Source organism: Apodemus sylvaticus (genome assembly GCF_947179515.1).
Source record: "Apodemus sylvaticus chromosome Y unlocalized genomic scaffold, mApoSyl1.1 SUPER_Y_unloc_5, whole genome shotgun sequence".
Taxonomy (NCBI): Eukaryota; Metazoa; Chordata; class Mammalia; order Rodentia; family Muridae; genus Apodemus; species Apodemus sylvaticus.
The window spans coordinates 517,882-528,450 of NW_026262999.1; positions in this window are offsets into that span (position 1 = coordinate 517,882).

Consider the following 10,569-nt stretch of genomic DNA (forward strand, 5'->3'; position numbering starts at 1 on the left):
ATGTTTGTATATGGCCCGAAAAAACTATAAAACTTTGTACTTAACTTTGGTCATTTTTTTTTTATTATTTTTTATTCGATATAATTTATTTACATTTCAAATGATTTCCCCTTTTCCAGCCCCGCACATCCCCGAGAGTCCCGTAAGCCCCCTTCTCTTCCCCTGGCCTCCCACCCACCCCTTCCCAATTCCCTGTTCTGGTTTTGCCGAATACTGCTTCACTGAGTCTTTCCAGAACCAGGGGCCACTCCTCTTTTCATCTTATACCTCATTTGATGTGTGGATTATGTTTTGGGTATTCCAGTTTTCTAGGTTAATATCCACTTATTAGTGAGTGCATACCATGATTCACCATTTGAGTCTGGGTTACCTCACTTAGTATGATGTTCTCTAGCTCCATCCAATTGCCTAGGAATTTCATGAATTCATTGTTTCTAATGGCTGAATAGTACTCCATTGTGTAGATATACCACATTTTTGCATCCACTATTCTGTTGATGGATACCTGGGTTCTTTCCAGCATCTGGCAATTACAAATAGGGCTGCTGTGAACATAATAGAGCATGTATCCTTATTACATGGTGGGGAATCCACTGGATATATGCCCAGGAGTGGTATAGCAGGATCTTCTTGAAGTGAGGTGCCCAGTTTTCTGAGGAACCGCCAGACTGATTTCCAGAGTGGGTATACCAATTTGCAACCCCACCAGCAGTGGAGGAGTGTTCCTCTTTCTCCACACCTTCTCCAACACCTGCTGTCTCCTGAATTTTTAATCTTAGCCATTCTGACTGGTGTAAGATGAAATCTCAGCGTTGTTTTGATTTGCATTTCCCTAATGACTATTGAAGTTGAGCATTTTTTAAGATGTTTCTCTGCCATCCGAAGTTCTTCAGGTGAGAATTATTTGTTTAACTCTGTACCCCATTTTTTAATAGAGTTGTTCGGTTTTCTGGAGTCTAACTTCTTGAGTTCTTTATATATATTGGATATTAGCCCTCTATCTGATGAAGGATTGGTGAAGATCTTTTCCCAATTTGTTGGTTGCCGATTTGTCCTCTTGATGGTGTCCTTTGCCTTACAGAAACTTTGTAATTTTATGAGGTGTCATTTGTCAATTCTTACTCTTAGAGCATATACTATTGGTGTTCTGTTCAGAAACTTTCTGCCTGTACCGATGTCCTCAAGGGTCTTCCCCAGTTTCTTTACTATTAGCTTCAGAGTGTCTGGCTTTATGTGGAGGTCCTTGATCCATTTGGATTTGAGCTTAGTACAAGGAGACAAGGATGGATCAATCCACATTCTTCTGCATGCTGACCTCCAGTTGAACCAGCAGCATTTGTTGAAAAGGCTATCTTTTTTCCTTTGGATATTTTCAGCCTCTTTGTCGAGAATCAAGTGGCCATATGTGTGTGGGTTAATTTCTGGATCTTCAGTCCTGTTCCATTGATCCTCCTGCCTGTCACTGTACCAATACCATGCAGTTTTTAACACTATTGCTCTGTAGTATTGCTTGACATCAGGGATACTGATTCCCCCAGATTTTCTTTTGTTGCTGAGAATATTTTTAGCTATCCTGGGTTTTTTGTTGTTCCAGATAAATTTGATAATTGCTCTTTCTAACTCTGTGAAAAATTGAGTTGGGATTTTGATGGGTACTGCATTGAATCTATATATTGCTTTTGGCAAAATGGCCATTTTAACTATATTGATTCTACCGATCCATGAGCATGGGAGGTTTTCCCATGTTTTGAGGTCTTCTTCCATTTCCTTCTTCATAGTCTTGAAGTTCTTTTCATACAGATCTTTCACATGTTTGGTAAGAGTCACCCGAAGATACTTTATACTGTTTGTGGCTATTGTGAAGGGGGTCATTTCCCTAATTTCTTTCTCAGCCTGCTTGTCCTTTGAGTAAAGGAAGGCCACTGATTTGCTTGTGTTGATTTTATAACATGCCAATTTTCTGAAGTTGTTTATCAGCTGTAGGAACTCTCTAGTGGAGTTTTTTGGGTCACTTATGTAGACTATCATGTCGTCTGCAAATAATAATAGTTTGACTTCTTCCTTTCCAATTATTATCCCTTTGACCTCCTTATGTTGTCGAATTGCCCGAGCCAGTACCTCAAGTACAATATTGAAAAGATAAGGAGAAAGGAGGCAGCCTTGTCTGTTCCCTGATTTCAGTGGGATTGCTTCAAGTTTCTCTCCATTTAGTTTGATGCAGCCTACCGGTTTGCTGTATATTGCTTTTACTATGTTTAGGTATGGGCCTTGAATTCCTGTTCACTCCAAGACTTTAAGCATGAAAGGATGCTGAATTTTGTCAAATGCTTTTTCAGCATCCAATGAAATGACCATGTGGTTTTGTTCTTTGAGTTTGTTTATGTAGTGGATTGTATTGATGGATTTCCGTATATTGAACCAACCCTGCATTCCCGGGATAAAGCCTACTTTATCATGGTGGATGATCGTTTTGATGTGTTCTTGGATTTGGTTGGCAAGAATTTTATTGAGTATTTTTGCATCGATGTTCATAAGGGAAATTGGTCTGAAGTTCTCTTTCTTTGTTGAATCTTTGTGTGGCTTTGATATCAACGTAATTGTGGCTTCGTAGAAGGAATTGGGTAGTGTTCCTTCTTTTTCTAATTTGTGGAATAGTTTAAAGAGTATTGGTCTTAACTCGTCTTTGAAGATCTGATAGAATAATGCAGTGAAACAATCTGGTCCTGTGCTTTTTTTGGTTGGAAGATTTTCTATGACTCCTTCTATTTCTTTAGGCATTATGGGACTGTTTAGATGGTCTTGTTGGTCCTGATTTAATTTTGGTATTTGGTATCTGTCAAGGAAATTGTCCATTTCCTCCAGATTCTCCAGTTGTGTTGAGTACAGTCTCTTGTAGTTGGATCTGATGATTTTTTGCATTTCCTCAGTTTCCGTTGTTATATCTCCCTTTTCATTTGTGCCCTTTGGTCAGTCTGGCTAAGCGTTTATCTATCTTGTTGATTTTCTCAAAGAACCAGCTCCTGGTTTTGTTGATTTTTTGTATGGTTCTCTTTGTTTCTACTTGATTGATTTCGGCCCTGAGTTTGATGATTTCCTGCCTTCTACTCCTCCTGGGTGAAATAGCTTCTTTTTGTTTTAGGGCTTTCAGGTGTGTCATTAAGCTGGTAATGTATGCTCTCTCCATTTTCTTTTTGGAGGCACTCAGAGCTATGATTTTTCCTCTTAGCACTGCTTTCATTGTGTCCCATATATTTGGGTATGTTTTGTTTTCTTTTTCATTGTGTTCTAAAAAGTGTTTTATTTCTTTCTTTATTTCTTCCTTGACCAAGGTATCATTGGGTAGAATATTGTTCAGTTTCCACGTGTATGTGGGTTTTCTGTTGTTTTTGTTGCTATTGAAGACCACTTTCACTCCATAGTGATCTGATAGGAGGCATGGGATTATTTCAATCTTCTTATATTTGCTGAGGTCTGTCGTGTGACCAATTATATGGTCGATTTTGGAGAAGGTGCCATGAGGTGCTGAGAAAAAGGTATATTCTTTTGTTTTAGGATAGAATGTTCTATATATACCTGTTAAATCTAATTGGTCCAAAGCTTCAATTAGTATCATTGTGTCCCTGTTTAGTTTCTGTTTTCCTGATCGGTCCATTGAGGAATGTGCTGTGTTGAAGTCACCCACAATTATTGTGTTAGATGCAATGTGTGCTTTGAGTTTTAATAAAGTTTCTTTTATGAAAGAGGGTGCCCTTGCATTTGGAGCATAGATGTTCAGGATTCATAGTTCTTCTTTTTGTATTTTTTCCTTTGACCAGCAAGAAGTGTCCTTCAGAGTCTCTTTTGATGACTTTGGGTTGAAAGTCAATTTTATCTGATATTAAAATGGGTACTCCAGCTTGTTTCCTGAGACCATTTGCTTGTAAAATTGTCTTCCAGCCTTTTACTCTAAGGTAGTGTTTGTCTTTGACCCTGAGGTGTGTTTCCTGTATGCAGCAAAATGTAGGGTCCTGTTTGCGTATCCACTCAGTTATTCTGTGTCTTTTTCTTGGGGCATTAAGTCCATTGATGTTAAGAGATATTAAGGATTAGTGATTGTTACTTCCTATCATTTTTGACGATATTTTTTAAATGTGATTGCTTAACTTCTTTTGGGTTTGATGAAATGTTACTATCTTGCTTTTTCCAGGGTGAAGTTTCCCTCCTTGTATTGGTGTTTTCCTCCTATTATCCTTTGTAGGGCTGGTTTTGTGGATAGATATTGGGTAAACTTGGTTTTGTCATGACATATCTTAGTTTCTCCATCAACGGTGATTGAGAGTTTTGCTGGATATAGTAGTTTTGGTTGGCATTTGTGTTCTCTTAGAGTCTGCATGAGATCTGCCCAGGATCTTCTAGCCTTCATAGTCTCAGGTGAAAAGTCTGCTGTGATTCTGATAGGTCTTCCTTTATATGTTACTTGGCCTTTTTATCTTACTGTCTTTAATATTTTTTCTTTGTTTAGAACATTTGGTGTTTTGATTATTATGTGACGGGAAGTATTTCTGTTCTGGTCCAGTCTGTTTGGAGTTCTGTAGGCTTCTTGCATATTCATGGGCATCTCTCTCTTTAGGTTAGTGAAGTTTTCTTCCATAATTTTATTGAAGATATTTGCTGGCCCTTTAAGTTGTAAATCTTCACTCTCATCTATGCCTATAATCCTTAGGTTTGGTCTTCTCATTGTGTCCTGGATTTCCTGGATATTTTGAGTTACAAGCATTTTGCATTTTGCATTTTCTTTAACTGTTGAGTCCATGGTTTCTATGGAATCTTCAGCATATGAGATTCTTTCTTTTATCTCTTGTATTCTGTTGTTGATATTTGCAGCTCTGTCTCCTGATTTCTTCCCAAGGCTTTCTAACTCCAAAGTTGTCTCCCTTTGAGTTTTCTTAGTTGTTTCTACTTCTGAATTTAGATCATGGATGGTTTTGCTTAGCTCCTTCAGTTGCTTGTTTGTGCTTTCCTGTAATTCTTTAAGAGAATTTTGTGTTTCCTCTTTCATGATCTCAGCCTGTTGATCAAAGTTCTCCTGTATTTCTTTATGTGTTTTTTTTTTTTTTTTTTTTTTTTTTGCGTTTCCTCATTGTTGGCTTTTATATTCTCCTGGATTTCCTTCAATGGTTTTTGTGTTTCCCTTGCAAGGGCTTCTAACTTTTCATCCATTTTCTCCTGAATTTCTTTAAGTATGTCCTTCATGTGTTCCTGTACCAGCATCATGACCAGTGATTTTAAATCCAAATCTTGTTTTTCTGGTGTGATGCGGTATCCAGGACATGTTGGTAGAGGAGAATTGGGTTCAGATGTTGCCATATTGTCTTGATTTCTGTTAGTGACGTTCCTGCGTTTGCCTTTTGCCATCTAGTTCTCACTGGTGTTAGTTTGTCTTGTCAGTGCTGGTCTCACCAGAGCAAGCTGCCCCTTCCCAGTTGGCCTCTGGTGCACAGCTTACCTCCTGCACTGCCTGTAGACAGGGTGCTGCTGCCCAGGCTGTTCAGATCCCAAAGCAGACACCTGAAGGCTCCTGCTGGGGCCCGCTGGATTCACTGGAGCACACCAACTTCTCCCAGCTGGCTGCCTGGAAGTCCCTCTTGTCTCTTGCAGGACCTGGAGATGTGATCTGGATCCAGAAGAGGAGAGAGTTGAGCTGAGGGCTCCCGCCTGAGGCCTTGTCCCAGATTGTGTCTGTGGACCAGATGGAGCCCGTGTGCACCCCAGGGAGTGCCGACGGTGTATGCTGCCGGGACCTCCCCTGTGTTCTGATCACTCTGCTGGGCTAGTGCACACAAGGTTAGCCTGGCCGCCCAGGCCCTGATCCCCCAACCGGGCTAGTGCACACAAGGTTAGCCTGGCCGCCCAGGCCCTGAGTCCAGGCAAAAGCCTGGGAGGCCAAGGTCCAAGCAAAGTTCCCCTAGGGCTATGACTGTTAATTGGGTCTGCCAGGTGACCAGGATGGCGGGCGTGTGTGATCGTGCTCCCGGAAAGCGCTGGGAGAGTCTGCTGTGCTAACAACCTCCTGGACGGGTTGACACACAGATGGCCCACCAAGCCGCCCAGTTCTTGGGGTCAGTCCAGGGCTTGTTGGGGTCCAGACCCCCACTTTGTTAGCTTCAGGCTATGCTTGTTAGACTTCTCTGCCCTCCCGAGCACTCTGGGTCCTGTAGGCAAAGTGGCGGCATGCACGCCGGCCAGGGCAAAAAAAACTCCTGGCTGGGTTGGCACCCCGATGGCCCCCCAAACAGTCCAGGACCTGGGTGCAGGCCAACGCCCGTCGGGCTCAGACCCCCACGGTGTTGGCCTCGGATTATGTTTGTGTACCTCAGTCTGTCCCATCTGTCTGGAGTCCAAAGCCAAGATGGAGGTGAGCCTCTCCTGACTGGCGGGAGGCCGAGTTCTGAAGCGGCTCCCGTGTAGCAAAAGGCACCGCAAAACCGCAGCTGCTTGTTGCCCAGCTGGTCAACAACGGTCAGTGGTCATGGGAGCAGGGCCTAACTGGACCCTGTGTCGCCTTGGTTCCACTCCTGATGGCCCTTCAGCTGGACCAGCCACTGCTGCACTGCCCCTAATATTATATTGTTAACAAAACATCTCAAATGACTTACTGTAAATGTCATTTATAATATTTGTAGTAAAATTATTGAAACATCTAGTATAGAAAAACAACATAAACAATGACTAATTCAATTTTATGTGCTTGTGTTATCACAATTATAATTAGAAAGCTTGTAAAACTGTTAATAGTCATATGTACATTTTTATTTAATTTTTTTAAATCACAATTATGAGTTACATCTATTTCTCTTGATGAGGTTTGAATCCTCCAGGATTAACACTATTGTGTGGTATATGAAGAATTTGTGGACACTGAGGACAAGTCTTTATAATTTGACTTGTAAATTTCTAGAAATAATAAATTTTTATCTTAAGCTATTATTATTTTGATGATAGAAAGAATGAAACCTTTATGTAAAGTATATAATCTGACTGATAAGTAATCTGTTGTGGAATTGTTTTCATTATTGAATATGGAAAATGTAGGATGAATTTTAAATGATTTAAAAGCAAGAGAGTATATTTTTCTAACATTATACTATAATTCATATTCATATAAAATTGAAAATTAGCAATATTTATAAAATTATAATTTTAAGCAATTGTAAGTCATGAGATATTTATTTTAATTATAAGTCTACAAATAAAAAACCTTGATTATTTGACGTTTTAATAAACAGTGGCTGTAGCACATAATTTAATTGTTTGTGAAGCAGGAGAAATATTTAAGATAATAAACATGCAATCTAAATGTTTATATTTCATTATCATAGAGGAACTGTTTTTAAATATAGTATATTTATTCTTTATTGACTGTATGCATACATTTACAAAAAATATAGAGAGGCAAATTTTAAAAATTTGTGTTTGAAATGATTATCAAATTTGCCTAAAAAGTTTTCTATGCAAAAGACCAACTATTATTATTCTTCAAAAACCACTCTACTGGCTCTTTGGACTAAGTAATGAATATAGTTCTTTTATTAAACATTATTCTGATTCTATCTCATAATTTTGTATTAACAAAGCAACAGAGCTCAAATTTTACTTGGAGGCAAAGAAATATGAATTTACATTAATGGTCCCTTTACCAAAGGACTGTTGTGAAACAGCCAATAATTGACTTTTTGTGTAAAGTAAATTAACCCATATCAGTTAATTGTCTATGGGATAAGAATTTGCATTCCCTTTGTGACTACCAAACAGAGGTTTATGTTCTCTTGTGGCAAGTTTGAGGTGAGGCCTTAAGAAATTAACATTTTCTCAAAGCTTTTAAAATAATTTAAATTAAATAAACTTTTTTTTTATTTGAGTTTACTGTTCCACAGTTTGTTTAGGATATAACGGATCCACTTGTCTGAATTTTTTTTAAATAACAACTATGAATGAGTTAAAATATTGAGATTGTGAAAGAATTGTAAAATTCAACTAATGGAACATTGGCAGTTTAAATATTTTAAATGACTTTTTGTAATATTAGAGCATGCCCATTATTTTAAGAATAAATCTCAGTTTTAAACAATCTATTCTCTTTAAAATTAATATCAAGAGCATTACTTTTACATACAAAGTTTGACTGCCAGTTCTTACTTATAAATGCATGACAGTGCAGCTTTTAATACATCAGTTAGGAGACATTGTTTTAAATTATATCATTTATAATTCTTGTTTCTAGGATAAGAGTTACATAAAACATTATCTCAAATTAGAATTATCTTCAGAGACCTATTTTTCTGGGTTGGATCATGTCAACTTTTTTTTAGAGTAACCCTAACCCTGAGTTACACATTTTTTTTTTATTATTCGATATAATTTATTTACATTTCAAATGATTTCCCCTTTTCTAGCCCCCCCACTCCCCGAAAGTCCCGCAAGCCCCCTTCTCTTCCCCTGTCCTCCCACCCACCCCTTCCCACTTCCCCGTTCTGGTTTTGCTGAATACTGTTTCACTGAGTCTTTCCAGAACCAGGGTCCACTCCTCCTTTCTTCTTGTACCTCATTTGATGTGTGGATTATGTTTTGGGTATTCCAGTTTTCTAGGTTAATATCCACTTATTAGTGAGTGCATACCATGATTCACCTTTTGAGTCTGGGTTACCTCACTTAGTATGATATCATACTAAGTGAGTTACACATTTTAAGCTAAAATTCTGTGACCAATTCTATAAATTTGTAATCATATCAATAACTTAGAAATCAATACTCTATAAATGAGACATGCAGAATATATTTATATCTTAAAACCGGTCAGGAAAAAAGTGCATATGCTATAAACATATATGTATTTAAACCACATAAAAGTTTCTTACATTTTTTAACTGTAATTTCAAGTGAAAAAGCACCTTGTTGAAACCAATATTCACAATTACAGAGGTTTTTCTATGAAAAAAACAGTTATCAGCTCTCTTACTAAAGATGTTGAAAAGCAAATCCAGGACACAATGAGAAGACCAAACCTAACAATTATAGGCATAGATGAGAGTGAAGATTTACAACTTAAAGGGCCAGCAAATATCTTCAATAAAATTATGGAAGTAAACTTCCCTAACCTAAAGAGAGAGATGCCCATGAATATACAAGAAGCCTACAGAACTCCAAACAGACTGGACCAGAACAGAAATACTTCCCATCACATAATAATCAATACACCAAATGTTCTAAACAAAGAAAGAATATTAAAGGCAGTAAGAGAAAAAGGCCAAGTAACATATAACAGACGACCTATCAGAATCACAGCAGACTTTTCACCTGAGACTATGAAGGCTAGAAGGTCCTGGACATATCTCATGCAGACTCTAAGAGAACACAAATGCCAGCCAAAACTAGTATATCCAGCAAAACTCTCAATCACCGTAGATGGAGAAACTAAGATATTTCATGACAAAACCAAGTTTACCCAATATCTATCCACAAACCCAGCCCTACAAAGGATAATAGGAGGAAAACACCAATACAAGGAGGGAAACTTCACCCTGGAAAAAGCAAGATAGTAACATTTCATCAAACCCAAAAGAAGCTAAGCAATCAAATTTAAAAATTAACGTCAAAAATAATAGGTAGTAACAATCACTATTCCTTAATATCTCTTAACATCAATGGACTTAATGCCCCAAGAAAAAGACACAGACTAACTGACTGGATACGTAAACAGGACCCTACATTTTGCTGCTTACAGGAAACACACCTCAGGGTCAAAGACAAACACTACCTTAGAGTAAAAGGCTGGAAGACAATTTTACAAGCAAATGGTCTCAGGAAACAAGCTGGAGTAGCCATTTGATTTTCAGATAAAATTGACTTTCAACCCAAAGTTATCAAAAGAGACACTGAGGGACACTTCTTGCTGGTCAAAGGAAAAATACAACAAGAAGAACTCTCAATCCTGAACATCTATGCTCCAAATGCAAGGGCACCCTCTTTCGTAAAAGAAACTTTATTGAAACTCAAAGCACACATTGCACCTAACACAATAATTGTGGGTGACTTCAACACTGCACTTTCCTCAATGGACCGAACAGGAAAACAGAAACTAAACAGAGACACAATGAAACTAATTGAAGCTTTGGACCAATTAGATTTAACAGATATATATAGAACATTCTATCCTAAAACAAAAGAATATACCTTTTTCTCAGCACCTAATGGTACCTTCTCCAAAATCGACCATATAAGAGTTGCTTTTGTAGATAGCTAGCAGGATTTTTCCAGTTGTACTTGACTCCCAGTCATAGTATAGGGTAACTTACTTAGCATAACATTTTCTCTTATGCTAATTGAAACTGCCTTTTAAACAAGATAACTAAATCAAACCATGGACAGCCAACACATAAAGTTTTATCCATTTTTTAAAACAAGAAACACATAACAATTAATCATTTGCACAGCAAGAACAAACATTAAATGACAGATATATGGATAGACATATGGTGCACAAAGGACAAACAATAGACAGAGATAGCAGAGAACTTGATGTCACAAAGAGAT